The sequence below is a fragment of the Aotus nancymaae genome, unplaced genomic scaffold (genome assembly GCF_030222135.1).
Source record: "Aotus nancymaae isolate 86718 unplaced genomic scaffold, 86718_ANA_hifiasm-v0.15.2.pri h1tg000108l, whole genome shotgun sequence".
Taxonomy (NCBI): domain Eukaryota; kingdom Metazoa; phylum Chordata; class Mammalia; order Primates; family Aotidae; genus Aotus; species Aotus nancymaae.
Window position 1 is genome coordinate 42,731,870 of NW_026988523.1, and position 24,109 is coordinate 42,755,978.

General features: G+C 38.5%; 1 pseudogene; it reads right to left on the bottom strand.

Moving 5' to 3' along the window:
* Positions 1 to 4,000: 4,000 nt before the first annotated feature.
* On the bottom strand, positions 4,001 to 12,221 carry LOC105728509 (dnaJ homolog subfamily B member 6-like; annotated as a pseudogene).
* Between the last annotated feature and the right edge of the window lie 11,888 nt (positions 12,222 to 24,109).

Below are 24,109 nucleotides of genomic sequence, written 5' to 3' on the forward strand. Positions count from 1 at the left end.
AAAGGTGGGAAAACTGAAGACAAAGCCCCTATCTAACCTGCCAGAGGTGGGAAAATGGAAACAAAGGGCCCTAGCCGCCCCAGGAAATCCCTCTAACAGTCCCTTTCTAGGAAGACATACATATCAATGGGCCCCTAACCGACTCAGAGAACCAAAGGAAAAGAGGGAAAGGGTAGTGATGATAATGATTGTAAGAATGAGTAGTTAATGTCAACTGCCCATTCAACAAGCCCCAAAATCTGAATGGCTTAACATAGCAAAGGTTTATTTCTTGCTAGAGAACGTTCCATGTGGGTAGGTAGTCTTATACCATCTTGTAGAAATGTTTTCTAGCAGACAGTTTCTAAGGTTGTCACAGCAAGAAAAAAGAAAAAGGAAGGCGGCCTATTGGCATGTAATCGCCTTGGCCTAGAATGTCTCTAACAATAAGTACAATGACGTATAATTTGCGAGCATACAGAAGAGAAAGGATAAAGTAAAACAATCATTCCTTACGTTACACTTAACCTAAATTACCTCACACTAATCTTTTCTTTTACACCTAGATTTCCCTACACTTAAAATTCCCATTGAGTTGGGGACTTTTAGAAGTGATTTAAACCAGCGAACAATTCTTTAGTTAGGACTGCACCCTCACTTCCAAATCAAAGAATACCTAGCTTAAATTTCCAACAAATATTCAAAAATTTAGTCAGAAAACACAATGGTTTATTTCTGGGTATGTTTTGGAAATTTAATTTTTTTTTTACATTTCTGTGAAGTTACTCTTTATAAAGGGAACTCATTTTAGAGGCAAGAGCCTAGGCTAAAAGAGGGAACCCAGTCTCTTTTCTTATTAGCTGGGAGTGGCTGGCTACACTGTGATGATCCTGTTTCCTAATATAGTAAGTCAGACAGAAGGAGAGATGATCCACTACAACACTTAAATTTCAAGAATTTCGCACTAATAAAAGACAGATGGAAAATCAACCCTGAGTAATCTCAAGTTCAATTTTTTATATCTGCCTTCTAGAAAAAAATCTATAATATCCAAATTGAGAAACTTTTTTCCCACCTTATTTTAAAAGTTCTATACAGGTCAAGAAAGAAAAATCAACCACATAAGACCAATAACCCACAATTTTGATAGTTATACATCATACAATAGTCATGAGCTATTGCCTAACATTTTTTGAAAAGGATTAATTTTAAATTAAGCACAACCCACAAACTAGAACTGGACTGCCAATGATTACAACTCAAAATCATTGCTAGTATCATTGAACAGCAAACAGCCAGCTTCTCACAAACAGCTATGCTTCATACTATAGACTAGATATATTCCTAAAAAGCAGGCTTTAAAGAAAATTCTAGTAAATCAAATTTGATTTTTCACATTGATTTTCATTTAGTTACAAAAGCCAGAATGAATACATATTTTCTACTTGAGTATTGCAAAGAACTAAGTTCCGTCTCAATGGTTTTTCAGATGTTTCATTCAACAAATGTATATTCCTGACACAATTTTATGTGTCATATGTTTTATTTTCATTTCTTCATTTGCCGGAAGACAAAAGTAAGAAGTCCTCATCTCTGGCACTTTCGATTTTTTATTTATCATTACTACCTGTTTTGTTTTTATTGTTGTTCTTGGTTTTTTTGTTTTCTTGGGAGGGTGGTCTCTTTTATAATTTAATATCACAGCTTTCTAAGGGTTCCTAGTGGAATATTATATATATATATGTAAAACATGTTATTTATGTATATATATATTTCTTGTACAATAAACCTTTCTTACCCTCACCTTATAATATCTTCAAAATAACATGATTACATCCAACATTTATTGACATCCTTTCTACCTTTCATGCCCAAGACCTTGATCTGACAATATAGGCCTATTTAAATGCAAGACTGAGCCCCATAGACAAGCCTAGGTACTGCTTCACCAACATATATTCCTAAGAGGATACTTAGGAAACCCATCCAGTAATGACACTTTATTTCGAATGCTATGTTAACTGATTTTTCTGAACAGATTCTCATACTCCATTGTACCCTCACAATGGCTCTAGGAGTTTAGTGACCCCATTTGGAAGACAAGGAAGGAACCTGAGATTAAAGGGAGTGAGAAAACTGTCCTGGTGTCCTACAGTAAGCTGACCTGAAGAAAAGATCATGGAAACACCTTGTCCGGTGGCTGGTGTCAGCAGAAGGTCAGTAAGCATTAGCTGAATCTTCACGGCTGCCTTAGCACCTCACTTTATCCCCACAGGAGACCTTCGGAGTTATATGTGTGTGTCTGTGAGTGAGTGTAGAAGCCAGCGATGTGTTTTTTCTTATCAAAAAACCGAAGTGATATTTATGATCAGACCATGATTTAGAGAAATACATTTCTCCCATATCCAGTTCCAGAACTGAAGTAATCTCTTTGATCTTCTACCTTTAATTACTACGTTTTCATATCATCTCAACTCTTACAGTGGCATTGACAGGGAACGCTGGAGTTGCATTCCTGGTTGCCATCAGAGACACGCCACTCCGTCTGGAGGATGCCTCTCATAACGTTATTTTTTTACTCCATCTCATAAAGCCTGTTCTGTATAAATATATTTTGATTAATTAATAAACAGGATGTAATGAATTCTGGCAGGGTGACATTTGAGCACAAAGCAAGGGGCTTAAACAGATCCTGACATGTGTTAGCCAGGAAAACACCCCACACACATGTATACACACACACACACACACACAATCTCTCTCTCTCTCACACACAGTCACACTCACAAAGAGTCTTTTTATTCATTGGAGAGATTACGTAATAAGGACGTTCTGAAGGTTAATTTGAGATTTGAGAGGAACTAGGCAAGAAATACAGAGGAACAGCAGAGGCAAATGTTCCACAATAGCTGGTTACTGATCAATAGTGGGGCATCTATATTTTAGAACTAAAAACTCTGACAACATTAGGACTGATTGTTTCTAGTAAACCTGAAATGGCTCATAAATAAATCCATTTTTTGAGAAAGGAGTTTTATTGTTTCTTACCAGTGTTCTCTAGTAAATCCTATCTTGGTATTGAGGGACAGGAATACGGGGACTTATTTGGCACATTGGTGTGTTCAATAAATATTAGTTGCATCTTCATAAAATCAGTATTTCCTAAAGCACATCAATCTTCATTTTGAAGATCTTGAATGCCCCACTGTAGCAATTCTTGTCCTCAAGGTGTACAGACATGGAATTTTCTGGATACATGGTTGGCAATTCAGCTCAATATTAGTAAACTAGTCAGTATAAAATCTAGAGAAGTAAAGTTGCTTTTATTGTTGGAGAACCTTCCTTATTACTTCTCTATGTACATTTTTTTTTTGAATGCACCAACACATTCACATTTATTTTCTTTTTTTTTAAGCAAATGACAAAGACCCAGTTTACCAGCTTTACTTTTTTAAACCTAAGTTTAACATTACGTATTTAAACAATTGTCAAAATTACTAAGTTGCCAGCATCCATGCACAACTAGAAAACATCCGTAATTTATATTAAACCAGAAATGTATACCATTATTGCATTAATATCTTTCACTATTAAATACTGAAAAAAATTGAAATTATTTCTGTAGAAGATTCATCCTGGCAATGTTAATTTCACAGCAGGCTGACACTACATGGCTCACGTTTCAGACACAATGAAAAGCAGGTCCATACTGGTGTTAGTGTACCATCTTGTCCTACACTAAAGAGTCAAGACTCACCTTGGAGAACATTTAATAAAAAAGCAAAGTACCTACAGAGATTCACAACAATTTTAAAGACAAAAAAAAATCGTCCTATTATGTGGTCCCAACAATAAACTCAAAAGTCTATGACAAATAGAGGCTCTGATGAGCTGTTTGTAAATACTTTAGGTACAATTACACTGAAAGTCGATTTCCTTTTAAGTCTTCAAAAAAAGTTCCTGTTAGTCCTCAAATGGTGCTTCTTATACTTTAACAGTTCTGTCAAGTGTGGGCATTGAATTACTTGCTATCCAAGCGCAGCAGCTGCTCCTTACCATTTATTGTTAAGGACTTTAACTGGCAGTCTTCAACTTCTACTCTTTCTTGACCATTCTGGACAATTCTCTTTGTAGTGATTTTTCTGCCATTAACTATTTTAGTTGAAGTTGATATCGATCTGAAGTTGCCCATCCAATTACCACCAAATGAAGTGGAAGAAAATGAGGTGAGGCCTCCGTAACCCAGTATCAAAAGAAGGAAATCTACTTCCAAAAGACGGAAATCCACTGACCAAGGAGAACGACCCTGTCCCTCGGCTTCTGCTTCCTCGGGGACCCCCCTGCATTCTCAAAGAAGTCCTCAAAAGTGTCTTCAAAGACGTCAAATGAAAATGGGTCCCTTCCACCAAAAAATTCCCTGAAGACATCATCTGGGTTACGGGATGCGAAGCCAAATTCAAATGGACTGTCAAAATGACTTCCACCTCCTCCTCCACCATTTAATCCTTCTTTGCCGTTGTCATAGATGTCCCGTTTCTTAGCATGTGACAGCACCTCATACGCCTCTGCTGCTTGTTTGAATTTTCTCTCTGCTTCTTCTTTATTCTCAAGATTTTTATCTGGATGCCACTTCAGGCCAGTTTCCAATATGCGTTTTTAATATCCTCGGGTGAGGCACGTCTCTGCACACCTAGAACTTCAGAGAATCCACCATGTTTTAAGAGATTGTTGGAATAGTCTGGAGGACAAAGTCGGCCAGTGGCTATGCTCTGTCACCCAGGCTGGAGTGCAGTGGCGCACTCTCGGCTCACTGCAACCTCTGCCTCCCGGGTTCAAGCAATTCTGCCTCAGCCTCCTGAGTAGCTGGAATTTCAGGCACACACCACCACGCCTGGCTAATTTTTGTATTTTTACTAGAGAGGAGGTTTCACCATGTTGGTCAGTCTGGTTTCCAACTCCTGACCTCATGATCCGCCCGCCTTGGCCTCCCAAAGTGCTGGGATAATAGGCATGAGCCACCGCGCCTGGCCTCTGTGCACTTTAAAAGTCTATTTTTTCCATAAGAAAAATTCTTTCATATTTTAAATTTCAATTTAGATATTCCTCTACTGCAGCTTGTAACAGTATGTAGTATAATTATGCTTCCTTCCTCCCTAGCTATACCCTGAATTCCTCTGTGGAAGAGCCTCTTACTCATCTTGTTTCCTTCTTGTCTAAGTACCAAACGTTCCTGATATGTTTATCAAATGAATGAAAAGTTAATCTCAACTGTATTTTTCAGGTCAGAATTATTACTTGAACTTTTGCATTCAAATTTCCTGCTGCTATTTAAAAAGGCTTTAGAAATATTGTCAACCTTAAGCAAAATTTAAAAATGAGTGATGTGTCCTGAGTCCCTTCCATTGGCCTTTCTATTCCTCACCCAAGGCCTGTTATCTAACCTGGTTTCTCACCCTCTAGTTGCCTAAAGGGTTTATGATGTTGCCCTTGAGCCATAAAGATGCTCCTCCAAACTCCATGCTGCATTACTTCCCAAATGTTAACACCATCAGCACCAAAAGTAACACCCCAACACACGCAGGGGTGTGATTGAGGTCAGATCGCCTCCTCTGTGAACCTCAGTTCTCTCATCTGCAAAAGGTGAGTAACAATACCTACTTGTGTTGCCAAGAGTTCCACCCTTCTGAGTTGGACCAAACATTTATATTCCTGGGTTGTCCTGGAAGAACAAGTTTACGCCACTAATCTAACCATGGTCTGCTTTCAGCTTTTTGCATATGGAAGATCATACATATTAGAAAAAAGCTTATGGAGATAGATAAATAGATAGATATAATTAATGATTATTCTGCAGTCAACTTTACTTATACAGAATTTCAAGTCCATAATCTGCTATCTTTCCCAAAGTCCCTATTTCCAACAGATCTGTTAAGTGCTCAAAAGAATGGCCCTCACATATTAAGCACTATAAAAGTGTTGACTAAATACAATTGATTTCAAAACTCTTTGAATACCCTATATCCAGATACGCATGAGAATATTTACAATAAAATTTAATCACAATACAGAAAATTTGGAAACCAGAAAAAGGAAGGAAAAATCATTGAATCTCATCACTATTAGTATTTTATATTATTCCTTAATATTTTTCTGAACTATTATAGACAAAGAAAACATGATTATCATGATCTTCACTGTCATCACATAAAGCACAATGTAAGTGCTTTACTGTGATTATTTCATGTAATTCTCACAATCTACTTATGAAGTAGATACTATTAAATTTCCCATTTAATCCTTAATCTGATTTCAGAGCCTCGGTATTTGACCACTATAATAATTATGGCAGAGACATGGATTTTTTTCCGCCATAAAAATCTGTGTTTGCCTCCCTTAGTGTACCATTATTGTTGCAAAGCAGCCTTCCAGCCAGCAAAGTCATATTCTCCAATGCACTTGTCCAGGTGAGATCATGTAACTAATTTTTGCCCATAGAATTCGATTAGGAGGGTTGTGTCACTTCAGGCCCGAGGTGAGCAGTAGGTGTGGCTTTCCATCTTGCCTTTCATTCCTGTGAGCTGTAACTAATGAACCTCATGGTCCTGGAGAAGATGGTGGAGTTACGGAACAGAAGGACGTTGAATCCCTGAATCACATAAAAGGTTCTCCTCCAAGCACCAGCACTGAACTAGTGTGAACTTGTATGAGTGAGAAACAACCTTTTATCATAAAACCAATGGAATTTCAGAGTTTGATATTTTAATTAATACCTTAAAATAATACACTAATACTATGTACTGACATTACTCACTTCCAAGAAGATATACTTGTAAATATACCAACATCCAAGCTTTCAAATTACTTTCTAAATTTTACATCATTTATGAGCATTAGATACATAATGTCACATAATTTCTATTTCTATTAATTTAAATATTTGCAAAATAGCAAGGCATGCCACACAGTTGTATCATAATTTCTTATTGGTAGACTTCTGTGTTGTTTACTTTTTGCCAGTAACTATGAAACAATGCTCTATTTAACATCCTCTTTTATATATTATTTTCTTTTTTTTTTTCTTGAGACACAGTCTCACTCTGTCACCAGGCACCAGGCTGGAGTGCAGTAGCACAACCTCGGCTCACTGCATCCTCCACTTCCCATGTTCAAGCAATTCCCCTGCCTCAGCCTCCCGAGTAGCTGGGACTACAGGCACGCGCCACCACGCCCAGCTAATTTTTTTGTATTTTTAGTAGAGACAGGGTTTCACCATGTTGGCCAGGATGGTCTCGATCTCTTGACCTCATGATCCACCCACCTAGGCCTCCCAAAGTGCTAGGATTACAGGCGTGAGCACCGCACCCAGCCTATATATTATTTTCTATGTAACAATTAGGTAATTACAAATATTCCTGCAAATGAGATTACTGTCCCAAAGTTTGTGAACATTAATGTATACAAATTTATTCCAAAAGATTTTTTACCAAACTTTTTTGCAAATCACAATGCACTGGAGTGTGTGTCTTATCATAACTTACCAGGACTGAATAATCTTTTTAAAAAACTATTTTCAAGCTTAATAAAGAAAAATGATAAATTGATGTTTTGATTTGGCTTAATATGCCTACTAGTGAGTTTATTTTCTTACTCCTCATATGTCTTACTAGTGACATGGCAAATATATTTAGTATCTGTCATTTCCTTTGATCCTTAACTAAACAGATATGTATATGTTGATAAACTTGATTAAGTGTAAGAGACTCAAACAACAACAACAAATTAACTATATAGCCGTGTGTTTGGAGGATATCATACAATCTGTAAGCAGGAAATTAAAAGTCCCAGTTTGGCATTACTGAAGGAGAAAGAGAGATGTACATGGAAATAGCCTGGATAAATATGGAAGAGTCCATCTCTGTGGAGCTAGCTCCCTCACTGTAGGGACTGAAGTTGTCTTTCAGGATTTACACAACAGGAGAGCTAATACTCAATATATAGCCCATTTCACACTGCCATTATCTAGAATGCCAGCTGTTACATTCAATGAGCCCACTATCTTTTAAAGGACTAGAACAAAAATCAGAAAGCAAAGAAATGGAGACATGAGAAACACCAGATGTATCACCCACTACCCAGATAATTTTAATGACAGTTTTATTTTGACCACATTTATTCCAATAATTGTCATATTTTCCCACTTCACTGGACTCTATAGACACAATCACAGATATAAAGATGCCTTTTTAAAGTGGGGGTGGGAAGAGAAAGCACCGCTGTATTCCATGTATAACAGAACTTATCCTTACTGTTCATTAGGAGACACCACAATGCTGATTTAAATTAAACTTAGGTCAGCTGGTCACCTAGCAGGAAGAACTAACCTCTTATCTATCTGAATATAAATCTTAGTTGTTATTTATTTCAAGCTTGAACAACTGCGGTTTGTTAGTTTATTTCAGGGGCATTTAGTGGCTTTGACATTCCTTTCAGCAGGGCATACAGAAATTGTTCTTTATGTTATCAACTGCACTCATTCTTTCTCAATATTTAAGCTAAACCTTCTAGAAAATCCACAATGTTCTTCGCCCAGCCCAGTGATATGGTTTGGCTGTGTCCCTACATGAATCTCATGTTGAACTGTGATTCCCAGTGTTGGAGGAGGGGCCTGGTGGGAGGTGATGGAATCATGGGGGCAGATATCCTCCTTGCTGTTATGATAAAGTTTGCAAGAGATCTGGTTGTTTGAGGGTGTGCAGAACCTTCCCCTTTCTCTCTCTCTGTCTCTCTGTCTCTGTCTGTCTCTCTCTCTGTCTGTCTCTCTCTGTCTCTCTCTCTGTCTCTCTGTCTCTGTCTGTCTCTCTGTCTCTGTCTCTCTGTCTGTCTGTCTCTCTCTCTGTCTCTCTCTGTCTCTGTCTCTCTCTGTCTCTCTCTGTCTCTGTCTCTCTCTGTCTCTCTCCGTCTCTCTCTCTCTGTCTCTCTCTCTCTGTCTCTCTCCGTCTCTCTCTCTCTGTCTCTCTCTCTATCTCTGTCTCTGTCTGTCTCTCTCTCTCTGTCTCTCTCTATCTCTCTGTCTCTGTCTGTCTCTCTCTGTCTCTGTCTCTCTCTGTCTCTCTGTCTCTGTCTCCTCTGTCTCTCTCTCTTTCTCTCTGTCTCTTTCTCTGTCTCTCTCTGTCTCTGTCTCTCTCTGTCTCTCTGTCTCTGTCTCTCTCTCTGTCTCTCTGTCTCTCTCTCTGTCTCTGTCTCTCTCTCTGTCTCTCTGTCTCTGTCTCTGTCTCTGTCACTGTCTCTCTCTCTCTCTATCTCTCTCTCTCCTGTAAGCCATGTGAAAGACATGCTTGCTTCCCCTTCACCTTCCACCATGACTGTAAGTTATCTGAGGCCTCCTCAGGCACACCTCCTGTACAACCTGCAGATCTGTGAATCAATTACACCTCTTTTCTTTATAAATTACCCAGTCCCAGGTAGTTAGTTATAGCAGTGTGAGAATGGACTCATATGCCCATCATAATTGTCAAATCAAAGAAGCTCTGATAGTTTATTTTCTGTTAAACTGAGCTACTTAAAGGAGACGATCCAAGTCTCTGCATCCTGAAACTGAATATGAATAGAATTATTGTTAGAAGTTTGCCAATTAATTACAAATAATTCAAGAATTTTAACCCAAATCACTTTACTCACAATTTGATGTTTATACTAATTCTATGTATCATTTGAATCAAAACAGTAAAGTAAGAAAATAACTGGATGACTTGTACTTATTACAGATTTTTCACATAAATATAAATGACTAGTTGACGAATCATTGATTTTTCAGCCTTGTTCATGTTGCCCAAGACAATTAATGTAAAAGCAGATGAACCCATACTACAGTAATTCTAAGTTATTAAATGTCATTAGAACCTCATTTATCAGGAAAAAATAATACTCCTAAATCATTTTTGGTGGATTTCATTTTAGAGATTTTTAAAAAGCATTTATTATCATTTTAAAATGCAAGAGATCCATAAAGGCAGGGATACTATCATTCCTCCTGTCTACTGGAATATAGGGACCTGCATATTCTTAGCCTTATAGCATGTGTAATTATTTGTTGCATTTTTAAATCTTGCTGATATTCAATCTCTCATTTTAGTTCCAAGTAGGACCACAAAACTTCAGAGCTCAGAAGGCTGATTTTAACTTATACTCCAAATTTTAGAACATATGTCAAAACTACATAACACCTCACTAACTCCAATACAATGAGACTATTTTCTTGCATGTCGTTAGGAAAATGTTACCTCGCAAAGCTTTAAAGGACATTTTTAAATAAATTTATTTCCTGAGCATCTATTTTTTAAAGATTCAAATTCAAGTTAAAGATTTGATGTATTATAATTAAAAGAAAAATGAATGCATGTGAATTCAATGCAAAGATCTAGAGAAAAATCTGTGCAACCAAATCAGTCATAAAAAAGAATGAAATCAGATTTTTCACAGCAACGTAAGAGATGGAACTGGAGGCCATTGTCTTAAATAACTCAGAAACAGAAAATCAAATACCACATGTTCTCACTTATAAGTGGGAGCTACATAATGTGTACACATAGACATAAAGTGAGGAGTAATAGACACCGAAGACTCTGAAGGGGAGGAGAGTGGAAGGAGGGTGGGGGATGAGAAATTACTTAAGACAGACAATGTATACTTTTTGGGTGATGTTTACTAAAAGCCCAGATGTTACCACTGCACAATATATCCGTGCAGCTGCACTTGTGCCTCTAAATTCATACAAATTTTTAAAAGATAGCAAATATTTATCTATTGTAAAAGATAACAACATTTTATTCTATAGTGGGCTTTAGAAATCAGATTAGACTTTAATGCAGACCTGGAGCTGAAACCCGGCTCTTCTGCTTATTTTATCTATCCTTTTGAAAACCCATTTTTTTCATCTACAAAGTGATACACTAATCCTTACTTCCCATGGTTGTGATGAGAATTAAATGAAATAATGCTTGTAAGACACTAGCACAGTGTTTGACAAATACAACCACCTCTACTATTATGAACTGAATTTGTTTCCCCAAAAATCGTATGTTGAAATCTTAATCCCCAATATGATGCTATTTGCAGATACGGCTTTGGGTGGTCATTAGGGTTAGCTTAGGCCATGAAGGTGGGACCCTCATGATGAAATTAGTGGTCTTTCAAGAAAAGGAAGAAAGCCTCTCTCTCTCTCTCACCTCCCCCATATGTTCACCAAGGAATAGTCATGTGAGGAAGAGAGAGAAGGCAGCCATCTGCAAGCCAGGAAGAGAGACCTCACTGGAGCTCAGCCATGGCTGTGCCTTGACTTTGGACTTTCAGCCTACAACACTGTGAGAAGATAAATTTCTCTTGTTTAAGCCACCCAGTCTATGGTATTTTACTGTGGCAGCCCAAAATGACTAAGATAACTATCATTCGACACTCTTTAAATGCTCAGGTGCAGCTCTTCATGAAGGCAGGTAAGTCCATAAAGTCTAAAGTCTGCTCCAAGCCATAGACTTTTGATTATCTACTGTAAACAAAAGTCGAGCTGAATTCCCACAGGGAGACTTGATCAACTTTCCAATCATGTTTATCCTGTCAGCTTTGAAATGACTCATGAGATTCCAGATTGGAAGTAAAAAGTCTAGATCTTAAAGTATATTCTTTATTTTAACCACATCTTTTGAATAAATCTAAATACTATAAAATTTTATACATATAACATAAAATAATTGTGAAAATATAACATCGTTTTAAATTTTAAGGTAATTTTTCACTGGGAAAATTCAAGCTATTTTGATGTTTTAGGAACTACGTCAAGATAACTACGTCAGAAACCCACTATTTGGCTGAAACAAACAGGAGAGTATTATTAGCTAAAAGGGATCTACACAAAAGAACTCTACTTTTAATTCCATCACTGTGAAATTTGGAGAACTGTTACATCATTCTGTGGGATGTTGTCAATTGTTTTATCATTTACAGAAAGAATACTGATGCATACAGGTGTGTGTATACCAGATACAGAAGTGTTGGCAGTCAGACTATTTCACTGTGGAATAAATCTGTGATTACTTTTTGGTCTGCTACAGCACAAACCAAAATAAGAGTTCTTTCCACACTTCTTCATGCTTGTGTAACCGTCCAGAAAGAGCATGACCATGGAGGATGTCATTAGGCCCAGTTTTCATCCCTGTTAAACTGCAGGCCACAGTTCTCTGCAGCTTCATGAGGGTCAGGCTGCTGTAATGTTTAAGGGACATTAAGTAAGGACAGTTGGGAATGCCAGCTCTGCCAGTCAAGCAGTAGGAAGGGTCACAGAGTAGTCACCTGCCTATTCCCTCTTCCCCTCATCCACATTACAGATTGTGACACTAATCTCTGAAGCCAATCTCAATTTACTACAAAGAAGTGTCTCCTATGTTTTCTTAGCCAGTATAATTCTCAACCTGAAGTTCCAACTGCTTCTAGGGCCAACACAGTTGTTAATAACTGGGCTGGATTTTACGTTTTTACCCTTGATTTATTTTTCTGTTGATCTTCAGAATGGTGGAGAGTGTTGTGGTATCAATTTAGGCTCTTGCACAAGATTAGTGAAATGAAGAAAATGCAAAATCTAGATAATTTTAGTCTTTCCTTCTTTGAGAGGGCTGGTATTTCCTGTCTGCCTCTTCAGTGATTAATAATGCACTGGCTGATTCTTCTTTACCCAGAGGGTTATTGTCATCCTTGGTAGAGTTTGACATTTTACACTTTAAGTAAGCACACCCTTAGGCAAGGAGACACCAAGAGACGGATTTCCTTATTAAAAGATGTCACCAAAAGAGCAAGTCAACAAATATGCCCCTGCCAAGAAACAACGAACAAACTAAAGAAGGAGAAAATAAAACAGAATGAAATGGGAGAGGAGGGGAGGATAAAGAAAGGAAGAAAGAAAGATGAAGAGTAGAGAAAAAAGGTTGTGTATCATAGCATAATATGAATAAAGGAAGTGATAAGCTATCCTCAATGGGAAGGGCACAATTCAGGATACTCAATTATCTGGCCACTATTAAGTGTGAACACAGGGCTCAATATCTGTATCATCTATGGGTGAGTGTTGGTGGGCTTCAATTGTGCTGTCATGGCTAATTTAAAAGGAAAATATTGTGTTGATTTTATTTGAAATTTTCTGGTAGTTAATAGAGAAACAATGGCACATCATAAGCTCAAGGTCATGGCATGGATAGCAATTCACAACACTAAAGTAGAAAGGCTGAGAGATTTGATGAGGTGTCTCAGGAGCAGGAGGCAGAAGGGAGAGAGTGAGGGCTCCACAGGAATGATTCACATTGATCTTCTCTGCTAATCCTTTCACTAAAATGAATTTCTCATGTGGCTATATTAGATCAGGGCCCCAAATCTCAGTCATATATGAAGTGAGATTATAATTACACCAATTTTGCCACTATGGTTTATTTATTTATGTATCTAATATTTATAGAGCATCTACTCTATGGCTAGCACTGTTCTTAGGACTGGAGATAAAGCAGTAAAACAACAACGACAAACACCAAGAAAAGTCTTTGCCTTTACTGACCTTAAATTCTTGCAGAGAAGAAAGAAATTCAATGAGATAAGTAAAATATATTACATAAATAAGTAAAATATATTATGTAATATTAGACATTGATTAGCACTAGGATAAACAAAACAGTAACATGGGGCTAGAAAATGTTGAAAGTAACAGTAAAAAGACCTGAAAATAACAAGCAAGCTGTGTGGATTTGCGGTTCAAGAGAAAATGAGAAAAGTGACATTGAAGACGGTGAGCTATACAACTCTTCATACTTGTATCTCAAGTAGGAGAAATACTGGAGTGGTATATGGAAAGCGACCAACAAGGGTTATTGGTTTTTGTTTTGCTTTGTTCTACTTTAAAAATTATACGTATACATGAATTTTAACATTTGTCACATTTTTATGTCTATTTTCCAACTTAAATGGCTAGAGGAGAACACAAAACTATGCTTATTGGTATCATTTTAAAATCATTATTGCTAACTTCAAATGGGCTCTCTGTATATATGTATGGTATGATGGCTTGATAGCATTAGGAGCGCATATATATACATACATACATACACACACACATACACACACACGGCATGTATATATACCCCATATATATGATGTGTACATATACATGTGTATGTACACACGCCCTATTATCCTAAACCCATATAAACTTCAAACCCCAGGCTCCAAGAGCAGATGAATAGAAGAGTGACAGAGCAGAAAAATGGTATGGCAGAGGAGAAGAGAAGAAATGTCTGAACATCAAGAGGAGTTCGAACGGGTCAGAGGGGAGTTTAGCTGCTGGACAGCCAAACTCCAGGGAAAGATCACCTTCCCACTCCAGCCCCTTTCCAGCTCCTTAGCCATCCTGCTGAGAGCCACCTCCATCACTCAATAAAACCCCCACATTCACCATCCTTCAAGTCCATGCATGACCATATTCTTCCTAGATGCCAGAGAAGAACCCGGGTACCAAGAATGCACTGAGCTAGTTAACACTTAAGCCATCTGTGAATGGTAGAGCTAAAGGAGCATTGTAGCATGCCCATGGGGCCTTGGGAGTCACGGGCACCCATCCCTAGATGCTACCATGGGACTAGAGCCCAGAAGTACTCGCCTCAGCTCCTGCATCTGCCTGTGTGCTCTCCTTCCCATAAGGGGTTTGAACACATGGTGGCCCAAACAGACGAGCAACACCCCTGTCATACATCCTGTGAGAGGTGCCAGGGAATGCTCCCACTTCACTCTCATGCTTCACTTTTCTTGTTTAGAAAAATAAAAGTAATAACTGAAAATATCCCATATCCCTGAGAAGTAAAAATCCATTCATGTGATAATATGCAAAGTCTCTGTAGAGTAGTACTACACTAAACAAATGGCTTACTCGCTGCATTGATATTCCACATAACTTTTGTTCTTTCTTCCCAGAAGTGAATTTTCAATGACTACCTCTGAAATTAGTAACTTTCCTTTGTATATTAATCTGCTTTTTTTCAGATTATTGAGGATTGCTGGTAATATTTCATTTCCAGGGAGCTGCAAGATTTGTTTTCATTCACAAGGTCTGTTCATTAGGAGTTCAATCTAAATCTGATGGTGTTTCACAAGATATTTCTCTTTATTACTAATCCATTGTGCTTGTATGACTGCTCATTGAATAGTTAAATCAGTAATATTTGAGATTCAATAATTATAATAAATTGACTTCAAAACATTCAAAATGTAAAAGTAGCTTAAGGAAAATAATCCTCAAGATAACTGAATTGTGGGGATGAGACTTGTAAGAGAAAATATAGGATATTTGCTTATTATAAACTTAATTAAACCAATATTTATAAAACTTAGAATTTAAACAAATACTAGAAATAATTTTCATTTCATCCTGACAATTATCACTTATAGATGTTGAAGTGCTAAATGATAGAGAGTTTTAGACTCCTGAAAACGTCCCACTACTGTTTATCCTCTCTTCAATTCTTACCACATCAAAATATACATTTTTCCTTTTCTCTCCTATTCCCTGCCCTTTATTTGAAGGTAAGAAGGAGGATAGAGGGCTGAGACTGCAGTGGGCCAAAGAGGGAACAGCAGCAGCCAGTGCTGAGGGGACAAGAAGATGAAGGAAAGTGTGGTGAAGCTAAGGGTTATGGAGACAGCCAAAATGACCGAGAGATTAATCATTGTATTAGCCTGCTCTCACACTGCTAATAAAGATATGCCTGAGACCGGATAATTTATAAAGGAAAGAGGTTTAATTGACTCACAATTCCACATAGCTGCAGAGGCCTCACAATCATGGCAGAAGGTGAATGAGGACCCAAGTCACGTCTTACATGGCGGCAGGCAAGAGAGCGTGTGCAGGGGAACTCTCCTTTATAAACAATCGGATGTTGTGAGACTTATTCACTATCATGAGAACATCATTTGGAAGAACTGTTCCTGTGATTCAATTACCTCCCACCGAGTTCCTCCCATGACACATGGGAATTATGGGAGCTACAATTCAAGATGAGATTTGGGTGGGGACACAGCCAAACCATATCAGTCATCTGCAGGGGATGAATCAAATATGTCAATATTGCACATAATGGGAGTCAGGTTTCCCTGTCCCAGAAGAACCTTACAAATATGATTTAGGTCATCTGGCAGAGGAAATTTCTAAGCAGCAAAGCATCCAAGATGTGGCCTGACTGCTTCTAATTGTTTGTGCTCATTTGCATATGCAAAGAGATAGTCTGAAATTGGAACTTATATTTAAAGTGGAAGCAGAGCATAAAAGTTTGGAAAATTTGCAGCCTGATCATGTGGTAGAAAAGAAAAACCCATTTTCGGGAGAGGAATTCAAGCTAGCTGCAGAAATTTGCATAAGTAAACGGGAGCTGAATATTAATAGCCAAGACAATGGGGAAAATGCCTCCAGGACATTTCAGAGATCTTTGAGGCAGCCCCTCTTATCACAAGCCTGGAGGCCTAAGAGGAAGAAATGGTTTCATGGGCCAGATCCAGGGCCCTGCTGCTCTGTGCAGCCTCAGGACATGGCCCCACAAGTCCCAGCCACTCCAGCTCCAGTCATGGCTAAAAGGAGCCAAGGTATAGCTTGGACCATTGCTTCAGAGGGTGCAAGTGCCAAGCCTTAGTGGTTTCCATGTGGTGTTCAGAAGACAAGAGTTGAGGCTTGAAAGCCTTCATCTAGATTTCAGAGAATGTGTGGAAACGTCTGGATGTCCAAGTAGAAAGCTACTGCGGGGGCAGAGTCCTGATGGAGAACCTCTGCTAGGGCAGGGCAAAGAGGAAATGTGGGATGGGACCCCAGAATGGCAGATCCACTGACAGCTTGCACCACGCACCTGGAAAGCCACAGGCACTCAATTCCAGCCCTTGAAAGCATCCATGGGAACTGAGCCCTGCAGAGCCACAGGGGCAGAGCTGCCCATGGCCTTGGAGCCCACCCCTTGCATCAGTATGGCCTAGATGTGAGACATGAAGTCAAGGGATATTGTTTTGCAGCTTTAAAACTTAATGACTCTCCTGCTGGGTTCTGGACTTGGATGGTGCCTGTAGCCCCTTTGTTTTGGACAATTTCTCCCTTTTGGAATGGGAGAATTTACCCAATGTCTGTACCCCTATTGTATCTTCAAAGGAACTAACTTGTTTTCGGTTTTACAGGTTTACAGGTGCCTTGTCTCAGATGAGACTTTGAACTTGGATTTTTAAGTTAGTGCTGGAATGAGTTAAGACTTTGGAGTACTATTGGGAAGGCATGATCGGTTTTGAAATATGAGGAGGACATGAGATTTGGGAAGGGCCAGGGGCAGAATGATATGGTTTGACTCTGTGTCCCCATCCAAATCTTATGTTGAATTGTAATCCCCAACACTGAGGAAGGGATCTGGTGGGAGGCGATTGGATCATAGGGGCAGATTCCTCCCTTGCTGTTCTGGTGATAGTGAGTTCTCATGAGGTCTGGTTGTTTCAAAGTGTGTAGAACTTCCCGCTTTGCCCTCTCTCTTGAGTGAGTTCTCATGAGGTCTGGTTGTTTCAAAGTGTGTAGAACTTCCCGCTTTGCCCTCTCTCTTGAGTTCTCATGAGGTCTGGTTGTTTCAAAGTGTGTAGAACTTCCCGCTTTGCCCTCTCTCTTGCTCTATCAAGGTAAGACATGCTTACTTTCCTTTTGCCTTGTGTCATGATTGCATTCTGTCATGATTTCTATGGCCTCCCAGCCATGTTTCTTGTACAGCCTGTAGAACCTGTGAGTCAACTAAACTTCTTCATAAATTACCCAGTCTCAGGTGTTCTTTATAGCAGTGTGAGAACAGACTAAATTATGCTTCTATTTTTTTCTTGAAACTGGAGGGTTTTGATTAATCTATATCACCTACTGAAATTAATAGAGAGTTTATCTCATTTAATTAAAGACATCACAGAGCAGACTTTCTGTTCCATATTGAGATTTTCATCAGGTGGATTTGGCCAGAGAGCATTAGAAGCTGGTAGAAAGATTCCTGCAGATAATGGCTCTGTTTTGTGTGGGATGAATGCCTCTGGCCATGTCTATTTTCCCTACATTGCTGACAAAGGTATTTTGCTCCACTTTATGGAGTATAAGTATCATACACTTAATAGCCGTTAGTGATGTCAGTGCTCTTTGGTATAGTAAATCTCTAGTGTGAGATAATCTTAGTTAATGATCAGCATAAAGCAGAGAGAGGTCATTTTTTTTAACGTTGCCATAAAGCCTGCGTTTACTATGATAGAGTTGGAAGGAGGCAATCCCATTAACCTTTGTATTGTATTGATAAAATTATATACCCTCCTGAATATCAAGCGTGGCAATGCTGCTGCAGTTCTCCAGTAATCCTGACTGGCACATTGACATAGGATTCGGCCTTAGGCCACTTAGGGTTGTACCCAATCTTGTCCTTTATCTAGGAATATGACCTTGGGCAAGTCTTAACCTCTTAAAGGCTCAGATTTTTCATCTATATTTTCCTTCTTTCTAAACGTAGTGTATGAGGGTTTCTGTGTGTTTTACACATTTTTCACATTTATCTATTATGACTTCTTTTTAAAGAAGAAAAGCACTTCTTATAGCATTTAAAAATGCTTTAAAGGCACTGCTTTTTTAAAAAACCACATATTTATATTTTATATAGAGAAGAAAAGGCATTTCTATTTGAGTAACTAGGTTCTAATAATCCTCTATTTTCTTACTTGCTTCATAAACTGGTAAATGAATTGAATAAAAAACAGAACATAAAAATGTTGCATGAATGTGAGTTAGTATTATCACTGTACACACAAGAACTGAAGGGCTGTTCCTTGAACTCTTCAAGTCATTTTGTATGGATATTATAGGGCAAAATGAGAGGTACCATGGGAGGGGTAGGACTGCTCTCTTTTTCTTTCTGTAGACTAATTCAAGATGATGTGGAGTAATGGCAAAGAAGTTTTCCCAGGGCGTATGAAGACATATAAATGAAGTGGCAGCTTGGATCCGCCTGCAAGGTACACTGCACAACAAGCAATACCATTTGGCTGTCACCTAGGAAACAAGAGGTGGCTGCCCTGTTGACTTATACAAAGGTGCTGTGGGTTGGGTGGTTCATTTCTGGATCACAATGCATGGAAGAGGTTCTTGGTCTGAGTCCTTAGGCTCATCTTCAGTCTCAGGCTATGAGAGTTTTCAAATGGTGAAAAGAAGATTAATGCAAAGTTATAGTTCAAAAACCTTAAAGGTTATGATGCCTAAGGAAAAAAAAAGTGGAAAGGATAAATGAGGTCAATTAGTAGAAACTCCACTACTTAAGTAGCATGCCTATAAATTGTATCAAAGATGGGCATGCATTTGAAATGCCTTTATGGTATAGGTTAACTCTTCCTCTGTGATTAAAGAGAATAGTGACAGTAGTGCTGTATCCTAGGTCACATTCCCCACAATCGGAATTAATTAATTCTTTGAATTAATTAATGCGGGGGTCATTTTACCTACATCTCACCCATCTTTAAAGATTCATTCCCAGTTCTATCATTTCAGCAAAGGTTTTTCCGACTATTCCAGGTCTCAGGGTAACCTGCTTCTTTCTTATAGTTCTTAGCATCTGAAACACACAATTTAACATTTATTCTAAACTGCCTCTTACTATTTCTTCTCTCCCCAGTTGGAGCATAAATTCTTTGCGGGCATGGGTTCTATTTTACACTTCTTTTATTATCCTACCACAGCCCCAAGCATGATTCTGAAAATAGTGCTAAATAAATACTTGTTGATTAATGAATACTTCTCAAGTTGCCTTTAAGGCACCATTTCCACTTTCTTTCACCTTAGGATGAGGACGAATTTTCTGCCTCAGGGAAACATGCGGAAGTCCTCTAACTCTCTTTACCTTTATCTGTTTATTTGTTCTTAAATCGGTAAAAGAATATCTTGCACAGAAGTGGGACTCTGATAATGTGCCAACATTCAAGAACGCCAATTTCTTTCTGCAAGGAAATTTTTCTTTCTTAATTTTTAGGCATGCAGGTAGTCTTACAGAATTATCATCAAGACTCAGTGGTTTCTTCAGTTATTCAGGTTAGATCTAAGATCAAAAACTAAGGTGCTTCACATCCAAGGTCATAGAAAATTGGGCCATATGTAAGCCCAAGAAAAAATGAATAAGGAGAAGTAGTCACGTGGTTTCCTGTTGCTCTAGCAAGAGGAATCTCAGATAGTCAAATGGTCAACCAAAAAAGAGCTGGCTGCTGTGACAAGGAATCCTTCTCTAGAACTTAAGTTGTTAATTTTTTAAATTTGGAAATGGACAACTTGGACATCAGACAAATACAAATTCAGAAGGCTAACAGGATTAAACAGAGGTGCCAAAGAGAAAACTGAAAAGGTAATTTCTGATTTTACTGTAAGAGACTGCTTAAAGGAACTAGAACACAAAGAAGCAGAAGGCAGTTCTGGAGTTCCATAAAATAATATGTCTATGAAAGAAAGAAGTGTGTTCACATTTGATGCTTAGGTAAACCTAAAAATTCTACACTATACCTCAGATGAACTTGCTTTGCAGAGTATTTTGTGGATAATAGAAAAGAAAGAGAGAAAGGATCTTCTCTACATAAAGATATTAGAAATTTAAAAAAAAAAAAGATGGTGGATCAGAAGCCTCTCACAGAAAGTATATCCAAAGCTTTCTTTATCTATCAAAATTTCCCATGGAAGTCAGAATGTCAAGTGAATTAGCATCTAGGGCATTCTCACAAACATTTACTCTAAATAGTTAATCTACTGGTCACCTGGCAAGCAGAAGACTGGAGTTACATCTTGGCGTATTTGCAAAATAAAATACGTCCTTTTAGACACAGACACTAGGAATAAGCTCAGAGTTTCCACATTTGAACAAAGGCATAATCCACATCAAATATGAATTTTCCTCCCCTAGTTATCATTTTACTACTTTCCTTCCCTCTGAAAAGACAGCAGAGTTTTATTATTACCCTACTTTCCTCTGTGCTGGATTCTGTTGTAACATCAATGATAAAATAGCTACAGATACTCCAGGTCTTTCTAATGACTGATGTGATTAGCCAAAGTAACAAATGAGGATTCTCGTGCTCCATGGGAGTTTGAGTGTTGCTCACGTGAATTCTCTCTATGACACCAAAAGCATATGGTCACAGAGATGGGCGTGTCATTGAACAATTAGATCATGGCAATGAAGAGGCTCTGAAAATTATGGGCATGTCACTGCGCACAGAGCCCTGGCCAGGCTCGGGTTTTACATATGTTCTAGAGTCTCCCTTTCAGCAAGAGAAACACACTAGCTACATTTAAGATGAAGGTAAACACAGTGCTGATGAAGTTGGGCAAATGCAGTGTGGCATTGATTGATGACATCGCAGTATACAGTCAAACATGGGAAGACTACGTGGAGCATGTAAAACAAGGATTTGGGTAGCTTTTACAAACAAGCCCGACAGTGGGGCCAAGCCATGTCAGCCTGCCATGCTGAGGTGACATATTTAGGACACAAAGAGGGGAAGCAGACAGCCACCACTCTGTGATGGTGGCCTGCCCTGTTTCTCAATGGGCCATTTCATGAGAAGATGCTAGGCAAAGATTACCGGACATTACAGACTGATTGCTAAGGGTTTACATGTACTCAGTTTAAATGCAGTTTTACCAACTCATGAAGACCACCCAAGAAGTTGACAGGACAGGAAAACTTAAGTTGATTTTTCTTAATCTCTAAATATACTTTTTCTGGAGTTAGAGGATTGACAAGTACTTCACGATGATATCATCCTGCCTCCAAGATTACCTGCTATACCCATTTTGGTTTCCAATAAAGGTTCAGAGGATGGGGATACAGTCAAAACAAGTATGCTATTTGATCAATAGAACCCTGTAGTGAATGACAGAGCAGATGCACTTTCTACTGTCTTACTGATTGGCTGTTTTTCATAAAAAGTCTACCTTTAGAGCCAGAATGGGGTCAGCAATCCAGCAGCCCAGAAATCATCTCCAGTTCAAATAAAATTAGCCAGTTCCATAAAGATTTTTCTGGCATAGTGTGTACTGCAAGTTTCTGTTCTCCTAGGGGAAAGGATGACCTCACATCTTCGCATTATTCGTTCCTACCCTGAAGGTATTTCTTGTCATCTATTATCATATAAGCCCTGTGCTGTTAGTTACCCTTGATGTGCACATCTTATTGCCCCAACTGCATTATACAGTCCTTGAGGGCAAAGCCTGATTCTCCCACTTCTTGGAACCTGCTATAGCACAGAGCCTTGTGTCATGCACAGCATACGTATCAGTAAAGATTGGTTCATTTATTGCACCATGGACAGCTGTGTTCAGTTCTTCTATTAAGCATTTGTCTCTCTATATATTCTATCTTAGTGGGTCAAGCTGTATTACAAGTAGCTGTGACTGCCAGAACCTCTCAGTCATACAAGAGGCAGGATGATGTACTAGTTAAGAGAATTCATGGGCTTTAGAGAAAAAGGCACTTGAATTTAAATTTCAGTTCTGCCACTTCCTAGATGTGTGATCTGAGTTTCTCTGAACCTTAGTCTACTCACCTATGACATGTATACAGCCAAAGTTTTCTCACACAATAATCAGAAGGAAATTGAATAACTATGAACACGTTTGGCACATAGTAGACACTTAATAAATATGTGGCTTTGCATTACTCACTTTTATACTCTTTGTTCAGATATTATTCAGGTTAGTAGACCCCTTGTTTTGGTCATTTACTTTAGCACAGTATTATGATATCTACAGTTATGCAACAGTGATTTCATAGGGCCTAATTCTTCCTTTGTGCAAAAGGCAAATGAGATCAGTTACATAGACTTGTGTGGGGCAAAGGTGATGTAAACAGGATACAAGTGGTGATTTGTGAATGGTTATGACACTTTGCCTCAGGCAAATCCTCCAAGCTGAATTTGCAGGCTTTTTGCTCAATGCGAAAAATATACTACAGGTGACAACTCAATTAAAACTCAGCCATCTCCAAGAAAACAACCTCATGGCATATGCAATGCACAGAAATAAAAATTTGAACCATAAAGCTTAATTTTGACTTCGTTCAATGTGCTTACAATCTCAGAGTTTACTCTTATAGCCTCGGTTCATGGGCTATGATTTCTGAGTCTTTATCAACTTCTTAATTAGGAGACATTCATGACTTCGAGCGCAACATATTTCTATTTACTGAAAGGCTAGACTGATATCTAGACCCTGAAGGTTGATGTGCATCAATTTCTAAGATATAAAATTTTAAAAGCTCAAATCTGGGCAGATTGTATTTTTATTTCCCACTTCTCCAGTATTCTCATATTACTGGGAATCAAAGCAACACATACTTAATTCTCCAATGAATCTCAGTATCTTGCAGCCCATCCCCCAGCCTGCAGGTAAGCCACTGAGCTACCTGCCCTAAAACAATCCACAAGGAAGGAAGGTAGCTGATAGGTAAGGAGGAAAGAATGCTGGACTAGGAGGCAGAGAACTTGGTATCAGCTTCCTGCTCTGTGCATAATAATTAGTGGTCCTTGGAACATCATCAGGCATTCAGGCCTCAGCTTCTTCTACAAAATGAGAAGACTGGATAATGCTCCCTAAAGTCCTATGAGCTCCAAAATATATGCCCCAACAGCAGTCTTCACGCCACATTCCAATATTAAAAATAATTCTGTGTATTTCATTCACAGCCTTCTTCTTCATTTCACCCACAGCCACTCCTACCAGCTTCTTTGACACTGCAGTGGGAAGTAGGTAACTGTGTCATGGGTCAAAGACATTCCTCTTTATGATCTTTACTGAAACTCTTTTCTATAACCTGACAGCAAGAAGCATCCGAAGTTGGACAGCTATGTTTAGCGGTACCCATAACAAAAAAATTGTATGTGTGTTTCAGCATTGTTACAGCTCTTGATAAAACTATAAATATACAGAGGGCTCTTGTGCTTAAAATAGCATTTTCTGGGGATTGTGAGGCTTATTTGGGGTTTATTGATAATGGGTTTTGTATGATTTAAGAAAGAGAGACCCATTCAAACTGCT